Consider the following 15,017-nt stretch of genomic DNA (forward strand, 5'->3'; position numbering starts at 1 on the left):
CCACAAGCCAATGACACTATAGACCAATTTCACAAGATGTGGTCTCCCTGGTTCTTATTTAAATTCTCTGACGAATATACCCGTCTCACAGCATTCACAAACACTTGATCACACACAATGTACTGGATTATGACACTCTACCAATGAATGTCTCAGTCACTATTCCTCTGTATTCCCAACCCACTACATTCTCTCTCTTTTACACTCCTCTCCTTACTAGTTATCCAACTCTAATCTTATAACAGCAATTTGAATTTTGATGACCCAAAATAAAATTCTTTTACACAATGTTGAATACTTAAACTCTATATACGAGAATGTCAAAACTGGATTATATGCACTTCATATTGTTACCCACAGCTGCGTTCTGTGCATAACTGACACCTTTTATATGTTTGTATACCCTTTTATGGGCCATTATATGTATGTGCTATGATTTCTTATTGTACACTACATTTATCTTGAATAAAAAGCTTTGAATGGAAAAGGTTTTCATTATGTTGACGTAGATTGTTGTAGATCATCTTGAACTGTCCTCTCTCCTCCCTATTTACAATTACAGAGTGTACCCAGTATCTTCTGGTTGACAGCATCATCATCCTCCTCCTCAGCCTGCCTTTCTTCTTTTTTATAATGACTGCTGCAGTAGCAGTAACTACTGCTGCCAGAACCAAAGGCAATGAATGGTACATTCTGACACACTCTTCACAAAAACCAGGAAGAGAACAGGAAGTTTATACAGCTATTTTTTCCGTCAGCATAAACACTGAGTTCCATTGGACAGACATAAAATCTCAGTCACCTCCCAAAATTACTACGTATTCCAGTAGAATCTTAGTAAATTCGCAACAAACACATAATGAATTTGCATGATTTGCAACGCACCGTGCGTGTGTACGAGGCTTTGAGGTTTCTCGTCGAGAAAACTGCCCAGAATCTAGACGAAAAAAAAAGAAAACCTGCTCTCTATTTTCTTGTTGTGATTCTCGGCAGTGTTTTCCTGCCGAGAAACCCAAGCGTGTGTATACTTACCTGTCTCCATGGAAACCCACGCATGCTCAAAATGACTTCGAAGCATGCGTGGTAGCTTCCAAGGCATAGGTAGGGTGAAGCAAGATGGTGGCGACGTCATCGACTACGAGCGCGTAGTCGATGACGTCACCGCGTTCGTGCCATTCAAAAGAACGGTGGTTCTTTTGAATCGTACGAGTGTACACTCGGCCGGCAAGAAAATCTTGCCAGGAATCTCGTCAGGAAAAACAACGTTTTTTTTCCTGACGAGAATCTGGGCTGTGTGTACAGGGCTTAAGGTCCCTTTCACACTTGTGCGACTTCAAAGCCACACAATTTTAATACAATTTTGCCGCAATTTCAGGGAATGCCTGTGTAAGTGGCATCAAACCGAACCAAAGTAGTGCAGGGACTAGTTTGAAGTCGGAACGGCTTGAAGTCGTACTAATATGAATGGTTGTCATTGGAAATCATGGGAAACGACTTCTCATGCTACTTTGCCATCACAAATCATGGGATAAGTCGTATAAGTGTGAAAGGGGCCTAAGGGTGCATTCACATAGGCATTAACAAGAATCTGAGGACTCCTGCATCTGAAATGACAGGTGTGTGGGAATGGCTGTGGTTGCTCAGGCCATAAAATGCAGTGAGAGGCTGACATCGGGCACAGCTATTCATAACCACCTGCACAGCTAGCAACAACCCGCAGATATTAGTCTCAATAATAATCAGCACACAGTAAACAAAGTGTCTCCCTGCAGCAGCTGGAAAACAACGCCCCCAGACGTATATCAAATGTGTATCATAAGCCAGTGCTTAAAACCACTTATGGATTTATCTTCATCAAAAATTAGACTCAATGGATTCTCACCAGATTTCTTGACCCCTAGTGAGTGTGGATCAAATAAAGCTTGATTCCAAAAAAAAACAAAAAAAAAACATATGCATCTTGTCTTCATTCCCACCGTCTTCATAGAATTAAACCGAACCCCCCCCCCCCCCCCCCGAAAAGGCCACCTTCAATAATAAAAACAAGAATTCATTGTGCTCACATATATCGGTGATTTCATTTTTAATTCCTTTACTCCACCACCTCCATATACTCTTACCAGGTGCAAAAACTCTTCCAGTCATATATCAATTGTCCTCACTCCTTCGGGTTTGTTCCAAGCCTTCAATTTTCCTGAAATGAAAAACAACAAAAAAAAAATGACAATGTAATATTGTCTATTCCACCAAAAAAATATGTAAATCATCCAACGTGGTCACATTAAATTGTGAATATCAGTGCAAACCATAAAGCCCCTGTATTAACAATGTTATGATCCAATCCCAAATGCTAAATAACCATACCAAACAAAATGTCCACACATTCTTTACATTTTCCTCCAATTTGAATATTTCCACATATATGGCACAATTTCTGCCTAAAAAATAAGAATGACAAAATGTTTTACATTACAATGGTTACATGCACAGAGATAAGCAACATGCTAGTTTACAAAATATCGTATTGAGCAGTTCCGGTTCAGAGGTCACATCTTTACCATTTTGTCCATAAAACTTTATCAAAGGAGATGCAGATATTGCAGCTGGTTGTACACATAATGGGCCAGATTCATGTAGACTTACGACGGGCGTATCAGTAGATACGCCCTCGTAAGTCTGAATCCCCGCCGTCGTATATTTAAGCGTATTCTCAAACTGAGATACGCTCAAATATTGCTAAGATACGACCGGCGTAAATCTCCTACGCCGTCGTATCTTAACTGCATATTTATGCTGGCCGCTAGGGGCGTGTACGCTGATTTACGCCTAGAATATGTAAATCAGTTAGATACGCCTATTCACGAACGTACGCCCGGCCGTCGCAGTATATATACGCCATTTACGTAAGGCGTTTTCATACGTAAAGATAAACCACCAAAAAGATGGCGCAGCCAATGTTAAGTATGGACATCGGAACCGCGTCAAATTTTTCACGTTTTACGTTGTTTGCGTAAGTCGTCCGTGAATGGGGCTGGGCGTAAGTTACGTTCAAGTCGAAACCAATGAGTCTTTGCGGCATAATTTGGAGCATGCGCACTTGGATACGTCCACGGACGGCGCAGGCGCCGTTCGTTAGAAACGTCAAATACGTGGGGTCAATAGTATTTTGCATAGAACACGCCCCAACCAGCCTATTTTGAATTAGGCGGGCTTACACCGGCCCAGTTACACTACACCGCCGTAAGTTAGAGCGCAACTTCTTTGTGAATACAGGACCTGCTGCTCTAACTTACGGCGGCATAGTGTATCTGAGATACGCTACGCCCGCCGAAATCTATGTGAATCTAGCCCATTGTGTCCAGCCATGACCACCACAAGAAATTGTCAGTCATACTTCCCGCCTTACTTTGAGTCCACTCAAGGTTCTCATTTTTAACTGAACCCCCGATTCTTTCACCACTGAAACCCATTGACTGTCTTTTAACACAATATCATTAAATAATTTAGGACTCTTATCTTTTGGTATCCATACATGCATGTCTTTTCCTGGCAACCTGCTGGAGTACCCAAAGTAAGGTAGCCTTGCCTGTTGTGAGCAGCATTTCCTGAGCCAGTAGGCTCTTCAAAATATTTTTTGAACCCTCACGACCTTGTTTAAACTTGTATCAGAGTCCCAGCACCTCTAGGCCCGGAGGGCCAGGAACCTTGGAGATATTATGATACACTCAGAATTTGTTAAAGAGCCCAGTACCAACTGGTTATCAGAATACCCTAGAAGCAAAGGCATGTATTCATGTAATAGATGTCAGGTATGTCCCTTTGTGGATCGAACCCCTATTTTCATGGATACACGAGGACATGAATCATTTGAGTTTCGTGATCTCATTAATTGCTCTACGAGTAGGGTGATTTATATGCTCACTTGCCCATGCCATAAAATATACATAGGCAAGACAAAAAGACCACTTAAGATTCAGAGAAGGACCAAGAGAAACCATTGGCCAAACATTTCGTATTATGTCATGGAGGAAAGCCTGATGGTTTGAAAGTCAAGGGGATCCATGTCCTCAAACTGCAGATGAGGAGGGGGGACTTCAAACGCATCCTTCTTCAGAAGGAGAAGTGGTGGATATATCGGTTGGGGGTCTCTCGCCCCCCAGGGACTTAACACTAAACTAAACCTTCAGGTATTTCTTGAAACGTAAACATAGCACTTTACTGGTTTTACTAATGCAACTATTTTATTTTTCCTTTTCCATATACCCCAATAACCCTCCCCCTTCTTTCCCTTTCCCTCACCCTTTCCTCCCCCTTTTCCCTCTCTTTCGTCCTCCCCCTCCCCCTCCTCTCCCTTTTCCCTCCCCTTCCCATACCCCATCCTTTGCCCTTCTCTCCTCCCCCCCCCACCCTTTCTCCCTCTTCCCCCCCCCACAACCCCCCCAATTCCCCCCTGGTTGCTATCTTTCCTTGCTGTCATTATTATCTTTACAGGGATTTTCTCTACTTCTCACTGTTGTAATATTAATATAGATATGTAGGTATTGTAAAACATTGTGGTATTGGAAAGGCACAGTATATATAGTGTTACATACAGGCATTCAACATCAGAGGGTGTTTGCTGACCAAATCTCGTGGCCAAACGACACGTATCAAAAGGTACAGGGGACGCTTTGATGTGTTAATCTGGAAGAAATGAATACCTCTGAGCAAGGTGGGATTTTTCAGGCAACCATAAAAAGTGGTGACAACTAGGTCATAAAAATATATAAAATTTATTACAAACATGTCAATGGACATAAATAGATAGCAATAATGATAACAATACCATACAAATTTTCAATTTAGAAAAGTGAAGCTAGAAAAAAATATATACTGCTATAGATCATCATGTACCCCAGGACAAGGCTAAGGGCATGGATGGTCGTTTCCGACGCGTTTTAAATGTTAGTTGTACATCCTTCTTCAGGGAAAGTAAGCAGTAGAGTTTTTTCCTGAAAATTGAAAAATACAGAATACCAACAAAATAAATAAATAAGTCTTGTGGTCAGGTATAGACATTGCAGCGTGTGGACATGAAGGAAGAAAAAAGGGGCTCATTTAACCAAGAGAAAGGAACTCACCTTCTCCCAGACAAGGAGCACCTAAATTATCCCCAAGGAGACATGGGCGCAACAGAACCAGGGATAGCCAGACCAGGTGATACAACCAATACCCTAACGAGGCTTCTTCATTCCAGAGGGCTCCAGAACCATGGGGGGTGGGATGATAGTAAATACCACCAATTAGGTCAGCAACCAGAAGGATAAAGGCGATCCCAACTAGGGGAGGATTCAAAAATACAAGGGAAAAGGGGTCATTAGATTGTCATTTGTCCAAAGGACAGGACAATAGGGTAAGAAGGACAAACAGCCTTAAGGTATACTCACCACTCCTGTTGACCAGACTTGCATAGGGAGAAACAAATATTCCAATTGGGAATCCAGGGTCAAAAAAGACCAAACGCCAGATAGCCTCCCACTCCAGCTGGAGATGGGAGGAATAAGGATGCTACAAAAACCCCCCTGACTTCCTTTAATACCAACCCACGAACAATCATTGGCCCCAGATAGTAGACGCCCACCCTCTCAATCGGACAGGTGTCCTCTAATTAAATATAGGTGTATGTTACCTTACAAAGGGTGCGGCAGACAAATACAAGATGCGCCATCGCATCCTCCTTGATTGAAAGGCTGGAAAGACAGGTAAACAGCGCGCTGGGTACTCACGCCGACGCGCTATGCGTCACGTGACCCCAGCGCGACGATTCCAGCAGCTACTGTCGCACACCAAACGTGTCATCCTTGACGCGACTACGGGCGCCGGGTTGCTACGTCACAAACCATGCCAACCACCGCATGGTTGTGACTCCAGCGCGCCGAGTCCAGCAACTGGCGTCGCACTTCAGCCACGTCATATACGATGCGACCGCGGGCGCCCAGTTTCGGTGTCACACACCGTAGAGACAGCCAAAAAGGTGTCCGCACAGAGGGAAGAAGACCTTTCAAACATCTGTCACCTGCAAAAAGATGCAAGGTGGCAGGAGGGGTCCCAAACATCACCCAGGGAATGGCGCAGACAGTTGGCATCAATCCAAGCAGAGCAGGAGGATACTTTTAAATAAAAAATAAACAATTGAAAATAAAATGAATTAAATATCAATTTAGGGGAAGGGGGGAAGGGGGCCAAAGTGTCTCTACACATAACCTATCCATGAAAGACGGGAGAGGGAGACCAGGACAGATCTAAAGCAATTCCTAAAAGTCCTAGTAGAAAAGACACAGATGTTAACTAGGCCAAAAATATATTGGGAACTGACAGAAAGGAAGTCTGTCCATTAAAGAAAGGAATAAAATCACCACTGCCGAGGGAGAAACATACCCACAGGGCGAGAATCGCCCCGGGGCATTGGGCACCTAGATGCCAGTCTCCCCCGGCAGTGGATGGAGGAGCCCTCTATGAAGAAAGAGTATAATAATAAAGGAATATCATAAACATCCGGAAAGGCATCCAAGGGGGAACCAGCCATAGGATAGTGCCACCCAAATCTTCATGATGGAGGTCCACAAGTCAATCGCTGCAAAAAAAAAAATATATATATATACTACACCTGGTCACAAGTAAACAATCAAATATTAGCTATTTGTATATTATACATATCAAGATATATTTCAATCTGTACAATCACAAGGTAAAATCAAAATATTATATAAAAAATACAAAGGTTTTAGTTCGGGGAAAACGGATTGATTCTGTTTCCCCTCTCTTCGTTTTCCTTTCTCAAATCTTCATTTTCTTCCCCCCCTCCTTTCCGCCCTCCCTCTCTTTCTATCTGTGAATTCGTCCTCGGGGGGCTCCTCCCCCTGTCACTTAGTATTTGGGACTTAGCTGAGATTTATGAAAGTAGGATTTTTGTATTTTTTGTATAATATTTTGATTTTACCTTGTGATTGTACAGATTGAAATATATCTTGATATGTATAATATACAAATAGCTAATATTTGATTGTTTACTTGTGACCAGGTGTAGTATATGTATTTTTTTTTGCAGCGACTGACTTGTGGACCTCTATCATGAAGATTTGGGTGGCACTATCCTATGGCTGGTTCCCCCTTGGATGCCTTTCCGGATGTTTGTGATATTCCTTTAATATTATACTCTTTCTTCATAGAGGGCTCCTCCATCCACTGCCGGGGGAGACTGGCATCTAGGTGCCCAATGCCCCGGGGCGATTCTCGCCCTGTGGGTATGTTTCTCCCTCGGCAGTGGTGATTTTATTCCTTTCTTTAACCGACAGACTTCCTTTCTGTCAGTTCCCAATATATTTTTGGCCTAGTTAACATCTGTGTCTTTTCTACTAGGACTTTTAGGAATTGCTTTAGATCTGTCCTGGTCTCCCTCTCCCGTCCTTCATGGATAGGTTATGTGTAGAGACACTTTGGCCCCCTTCCCCCCTCCCCCTAAATTGATATTTAATTCATTTTATTTTTAATTGTTTATTTTTTATTTAAAAAGTATCCTCCTGCTCTGCTTGGATTAATGCCAACTGTTGGCGCCATTCCCTGGGTGATGTTTGGGACCCCTCCTGCCACCTTGCATCTTTTTGCAGGTGACAGATTTTTGAAAGGTCGTCTTCCCTCTGTGCGGACACCTTTTTGGCTGTCTCTACGGTGTGTGACACCGAAACTGGGCGCCCGCGGTCACGTCGTATATGACGTGGCTGAAGCGCGACGCCAGTTGCTGGACTCGGCGCGCTGGAGTCACAACCATGCGGTGGTTGGCATGGTTTGTGACGTAGCAACCCGGCGCCCGTGGTCGCGTCATAGATGACGCGTTTGGTGTGCGACAGTAGCTGCTGGAATCGTCGCGCTGGGGTCACGTGACGCATAGCGCGTCGGCGTGAGTACCCAGCGCGCTGTTTACCTGTCTCTCCAGCCTTTCAATCAAGGAGGATGCGATGGCGCATCTTGTATTTGTCTGCCGCACCCTTTGTAAGGTAACATACACCTATATTTAATTAGAGGACACCTGTCCGATTGAGGGGGTGGGCGTCTACTATCTGGGGCCAATGATTGTCCGTGGGTTGGTATTAAAGGAAGTCAGGGTTTTTTTGTAGCATCCTCATTCCTCCCATCTACAGCTGGAGTGGGAGGCTATCTGGCGTTTGGTCTTTTTTGACCCTGGATTCCCGATTGGAATATTTGTTTCTCCCTATGCAAGTCTGGTCAACAGGAGTGGTGAGAATACCTTAAGGCTGTTTGTCCTTCTTACCCTATTGTCCTGTCCTTTGGACAAATGACAATCTAATGACCCCTTTTCCCTTTTTTTGGATCCTCCCCTAGTTGGGATCGCCTTTATCCTTCTGGTTGCTGACCTAATTGGTGGTATTTACTATCATCCCAACCCCATGGTTCTGGAGTCCTCTGGAATGAAGAAGCCCGTTAGGGTATTGGTTGTATCACCTGGTCTGGCTATCCCTGGTTCTGTTGCGCCCATGTCTCCTTGGGGATAATTTAGGTGCTCCTCGTCTGGGAGAAGGTGGGTTCCTTTCTCTTGGTTAAATGAGCCCCTTTTTTCTTCCTTCATGTCCACACGCTGCAATGTCTATACCTGACCACAAGACTTATTTTTTATTTATTTTGTTGGTATTCTGTATTTTTCAATTTTCAGAAAAAAACTCTACTGCTTACTTTCCCTGAAGAAGGATGTACAACTAACATTTGAAACGCGTCGGAAACGACCATCCATGCCCTTAGCCTTTTCCTGGGGTACATGATGATCTATAGCAGTATATATTTTTTTCTAGCTTCACTTTTCTAAATTGAAAATTTGTATGGTATTGTTATCATTATTGCTATCTATTTATGTCCATTGACATGTTTGTAATAAATTTATATATTTTTATGACCTAGTTGTCACCACTTTTTATGGTTGCCAAAAAAATCCCACCTTGCTCAGGAGGTATTCATTTCTTCATTGATTTTGGGATGTTGGCAACATCATGCCCCTACACATGAGCCAAACCTTTTCATGATGTGTTAATCTTATCTAAGATGACCTAGGTGTGTGAAATGGCCTGGTACTTCCTTACATAAGGAAGTGTTTATTGATGGTAATTAGACTTGTGGGGTATTCATTCAATGGGAACATTTGGTTGACCCCCCTCCCCCTTCCAGTGTGAGTCCAATATTTGAAGCACTCAAGCTGGCATTCAAGTAGTCTGGTCTTGTCACTCTATGATGAATATGGCACAGGTCTAGGAAAAGATGGGATTCTGAAATACTCTGTTGGATCTTTGTATCGTCTGTAGACTTTGGACTTTGTATGTTATTGGAAGTTAATTAAATTTTGCGTTCTCTGGAGAGCCTGGTGTGTTGCTGCGAAACAACGTAATTTATGGTCATCATACTAACATCTAAGATATTAATTATCTGACCGGAGTACTGGGCACACATATTAGATCACTACATTGGTGCCGTTCAAGTGACCAGAAGCGCATTTTCAGGACTTAGTAACAGAAGTCGGTGGTGAAAGCAATCCTGTGAGTTGGACAGAAGTCTGATGGAGACCCAAGAGCTGTGCAGTGACTCTAATGTCTGGTTGTGACATAAGAGAGTCTGATATACAAGACTAAACAAGTTTGGAACCCCAGAATTATTCTCTGGAGACTGGAAACTGAAGAAAGAAAAGACTGCTGTGTACTAGAAGACCGGAACTGGCAAGGTGGAGCCTCAAATGCGGTGAGTAAAATATTTCCTTTATTTTTTTTCCTTCAATAGTTTTTATTAGAAGATTTGAAAGAGTGTAACAGTCTTTACATACATTAAGTGCATAATACTATAATGTGGATCCGAGAATACATATCACAGTGCATCAACCACATGGTGTATATTATCACAATTAGATATGGTATCTCGAGTCTAAATACAAATCAATAAACCTATAAACCTGTATATTGATAACCATGACTTCAGTATAACACAGTGCTACAGGATTCACATAGACCACCGGCCCGGCCAAGCCCAGCCAAGACGGGGCGGGCCCCCACACCACCGGCGCCCCGGTCGGGAACAAACTGCGCCAACAGCGGGGAACCTCCCCCCCCCCCCCCGGACAGCAACACAGCCCCAGCCAGCGGTCAACATAGTATTCTTTGAGCATTCTGTGTGTCAGTAATAGAAAAAGAGAGGCTAATCGTGCGTATGTAAATAGAACATGGAACAGGTATAGTAGGGGGGTAGGAGGAGAAGGGGGGAATTGTAGTAACGAACATAGGTGGGGGGAGAATGGGGTTAGAACAGCATGAAGAAGGAGAAACAGAGAGAGAAAGGGAAAGAGAGAGAGAAAGAGAAAGACTGGATGCGTCTCTATCTTATCTTACCAGAAAGGACAGGTGTGAGCAAGAAAATGACAAAGCATACTTAAAACTTGCATTAGTTAGTCTCGTACCAATCTACCCAAGGTTTCCAGGTCTTGGCCCCATATCCATGAGCACGGTATGACGTTTCAAACATAATTTCGTAGTTAATGTGAAGGTTTGTAGATCTCACCACCCCTTGTAGGGTAGGAACTTCTGTGTTCCTCCACTTTCTCAGTAACTCTAGTCTGGCACTCAAAAGTATATGTGTAACTACCGCTCTATATGCTACAGGTATTGAGTCTATGCCTAAGGATAGGATAGCCATGTCTAGTCGAGGGGGACAATCGCAATTGGTAACCTCACTTATGAGTGCAAACACTTTGCTCCAAAATGTCGATATCTTGGGGCAATTTCCCAAGATATGCATCAACGAACCACTATGACCGCATGCTCGCCAGCATAGCGGGGAAGATTGGGCCTGGAAGCTCGCCAACCTCGTGGGGGTCAAATACCACCTCAGTAAAATCTTCTGGGAGAGTTCCCAAAGATTGGCGCATCTAGTAGCTTTATACACTGACGAGATAGCCGACTGCCATTGGGATATGTCATATTTGCTGGCGAGATCCCACTCCCAAGATCTCATAGAGGGCGTTTTAGTCATAAGGTTCTTTTGGCTTAGTAAACCGTAGAATAGAGATATACCTTTTATGGAGGTCACTGGGTTAGTGAGGTATAGGAACACTCTCCAGGGGACGTCAACAGACAGTTCTGGGGAATTGTTAAGGAGATGTGTTATTTGAATGGTAGTGTACTGATCTCTGGGGGTTAAACCATATTCTATTTGGAGAGATCTAAACGATTTAGTTGCAGGTCCAACTCGGATATCTGCGACAGATTTAATGCCCTTGTCCCCCTAATGTTTGATATTAATATTGGGGATCAGTAGCTGCAGGCCATTTATAGGGAACAGTATGGTACGGAGGTTAAGGTCGCCTAGCGGTTCCTTCACAAATTTCCCCCAGGCTTTAAGAGCTGCTTTGATGGTTGTGGATATATTTGGGGGTAGGTTACCCATATGTGTGCTGGCTAAAAGTAGATCAGACAAACTAAGGTTTGGGCATTGGGCGGTTTCTAACATTGTCCATCTCGACTGGCTTCCACTTTGGAACCAGCATCTTAATTGTGCCAGGATTGCGGCCAAGTAGTAGTCCTTAAGGAGCACATGCCTTACTCCCCCCGTGTTCCTAGATTTTACCAACTTGTGGAAGGCACATCTTGCCCTCCGACCCTGCCACAGGAACTTATTTACTAGAGATTGGGCTAAGGAGAAGAATTTTTCAGGAACCAGTATAGGGAGGTTCCTAAATAGATAAATGAATTGGGGTAGTAGTATCATTTTAAAGGCCGCTAAGCGCCCCGCCCATGAGGATTCAGTCCATGAAAGCTCTTTAAGTTTAGATGGCAGGGAGTGTAGAAAAGAGTTGTAATTGGCGTCGACTAGCTGGTCCGTATTATCCGTTAATGTAATGCCCAGGTACTTAATACCCTTAGCACTCCAAGCATAGGGGTACTGACGTTTAATTTTAGCAGTTAGCTCGTCATCTAGACCTAGGCCTAGAATATATGACTTACTCTCATTTATTTTATAATACGAAACCTTGTTGAATAGGCCCAGTAGTTCTTGTGTAGTTGCTAATGATGTGTCTACGTTGGTCAAGATCATGATGATATCGTCAGCGAAGAGACTGATAGAGTGTTCCTCTTTACCAACCCTGAACCCAGTTAGCTTAGGATGTGATCTAACTGATATGGCTAGGGGTTCCATCAGTAAATTGAAGATCAGAGGGGACAGGGGGCACCCCTGTCTTGTGCCATTAGTTATACCAAAAGGTGCTGATAAAACACCGGACATATATACTTTAGCTGAAGGCCTAGAGTACAGTGCTTGAATAGCCGTTAGTACATTACCGCTGAAACCAAACGCTTCCAAAGTTCTAGACAAGTACATCCAGTGAATCCTGTCAAAGGCCTTCTCTGCGTCCAAAGATAGGAGCAGAGAAGGCCTTTGTTGCACTTTCGCCAAGTGGACAATATTTACCATGCGTCTGGTGGCATCTGATGTTTGTCTATTTTTCGTGAAGCCAGATTGGTCTGGGTGGATCAATGTGGGCATAATATCTATTAATCGTGTGGCAAGTAATTTAGCATAGATTTTGATATCTAAATTGAGAAGTGATATCGGTCTGAAATTTGCTGGTGAGGTAGGTTCTTTGCCGGGTTTGGGCAAAGCCACTATGAGGGCTTCTAGCATTTCTGGTGAGAAAGAGGCAGAGGCAGCAGCCGACCGAAACAACTGCAACATGTATGGTGATAGCAAAGATTTAAATTCCTTATAATATTCACTGCTAAAACCATCAGGTCCGGGTGACTTATTGAGAGGTAAGGAGTCTATGACTTTAGAGAGTTCGTTGTCACTAAAGGGAAGGTTAAGGGAGTCAAGCTGGACCCTGGATAGCTTAGGGACATTTATCTTGTCTAAAAATTGAGAGATAAGCTCAGGGGTAGGCTGGATGGTGGACGGATCATCTTTGAGATTATATAATTTGCCGTAGTAGCAGCTAAAGGCGTCTGCGATTTGCTGGGGGTGGAATATTTTCTGAGCAGTGTCGGGGTGTAGCACAAAAGGGATTTTCGTTTTATATCTATGACCTTTAAGGGTTCTTGACAGTAATTTCCCTGCCTTATTACCTGAGGTGTAGTAGGTCATCCTCAGACGTTTGGAGGTTCGCTCAAAGCTCTCCAATAGGAGAAGCCTGAGGTTAAATCTGAGTTTTGTAAGTTGCTCAGATAAGTTCCTGGATGGGTTCTGTTTATTTTTGTTGTCTAGGTCTGAAATTTGGCTCATCAGTTCCGTAAATCGTCTCTGCCTCTGCCTCTTGGACCTTGCACCCGCCTGAATAAATATGCCTCGCATAAATGCCTTATGGGCATTCCAGAGTGTGTAGGGGCTTTGGACAGAATCTTGATTGTTCTTAAAGAATTCAACTATATGGGTTCTGATGTTGTCTTTAACCTCCCCGTTTTGCAGAAGAAAGGTATTTAGTCTCCAAACCGGGGTTCGTTTACAAGAAGCAGAATCAGTTAAGGATAACACCACAGATGGTCACTCCACGAAATTTCATTGATCTTAATCGATTTAACCTGAAATAATACTTTTTGTTCAACCAGAAAAAGATCAATCCTTGTATATACACAATGAGGTGTGGAGAAAAAAGTAAAGTCCTTTTCATTATCATGCATGCAGCGCCAAGCATCATACAGATTGTGCTTGATGAGTGACGGGGACAGTGCCGGTAGGTGACGGGCAGAGGAAGTGGTGGAGTCCATAGTTGGATCAGGGGTTATGTTGAAGTCACCACATAAAACAAGTGAGCCCTTCTGGACTTTCAAGAGTACTTTCATGAATTTATTAAAAAAATGAACTTGGCGTTTGTTAGGGGAGTAGACGCTGGCTATGGTGTAAGTGACAGTGTCTATGTCACAGATCAGTATTAGGTATCTTCCCAAGGGGTCTCTGATGATGTCCTGTAGTTTAAACGCCACAGTGTCTCTAATGGCAATCAAGACTCCCTTGGTTTTAGAGTCAGCGTTGGCTGTGAACACATGTGGGAAACTTCCGTGGGTGCATTTCGGTGGGGCTTTAGCACAAAAATGTGTTTCCTGGGCGCAAATGATATCACAGTGGTGGGTAAGACCCTCTTTCCACAGGGACTTCCTTTTGACTGGGTGGTTGAGCCCCTTAGTGTTCAGGGACAAAATATTAAGCGGCATGATGCGTGAGAGTAAAGAACGCTGCCTGTGGATGCTGGGATTCAGTTATCCGGCTCAAAAAGCCCTTCTCAACTTCTTCCACATGGGTGGTAGGGTCAAAAAACAGTGGTGTGAATGTTGAAGACATAGTACTCACATGCCCAGATGGTTGGGACAGACCTGACGTCCTATAGGACCAAGGGACATCCGTCGAGGTTTCTGGTGGAGGTAGCTTGCGGTGTATCAGATGACATCCAGTGGGGGAATGAGGAGAAGACCCGGTCAACGCACCAGAGAGAACGAGAAAAAACAAAAAAAAACAGAAAAAAAAAAAAACATAGCCATAGTAACCATAACAGTGCTACTGCGGTGTCAGCAGTAGCTAGGACCAAAGGGTAACTCCCTTCAGCAGCGTCACGCTGCTAACTGCAACTTGCATGGGGGGAAAAGTTAGAACAGACTGAGTCGGTTCCGGGTGTGGGGAACCCAAATATAGACAGAGCCCTGGCCCTTCTCAGGTGTGGGACTTAGCATTTTTAGCTGTGACTTGTCTCCATTCTGGTTCTATCCGGCGAGAATTGCGTTCCGCGGTGGACCCTTCACTATTGTCGGGCAGAATGCCCCACTCTCTAAGTAGGTCAAGGCCTTTGTCCAATGACGTGATCGTGAAAGTGCGATTGTCTTTAGTAACCGAAAGCTTGGTGGGATATCCCCAGTGATATATGATTCTGTGGTTGCGGAGCACTTTGGTCACAGTATTCAGATTTCGCCGTTTCAACAGGGTATATTGGGACAAATCTGCGTAGAATT

At 43.7% G+C, this 15,017-nt stretch overlaps 1 protein-coding gene across 11 annotated transcripts in view; it reads right to left on the reverse strand.

Moving 5' to 3' along the window:
* Positions 1-15,017, reverse strand: part of NRXN2 (neurexin 2) — a 2,907,124-nt gene that overhangs the window by 2,578,892 nt on the left and 313,215 nt on the right. The window lies entirely within an intron of this gene.

The sequence above is a fragment of the Rana temporaria genome, chromosome 11, assembly GCF_905171775.1.
Source record: "Rana temporaria chromosome 11, aRanTem1.1, whole genome shotgun sequence".
Classification (NCBI taxonomy): domain Eukaryota; kingdom Metazoa; phylum Chordata; class Amphibia; order Anura; family Ranidae; genus Rana; species Rana temporaria.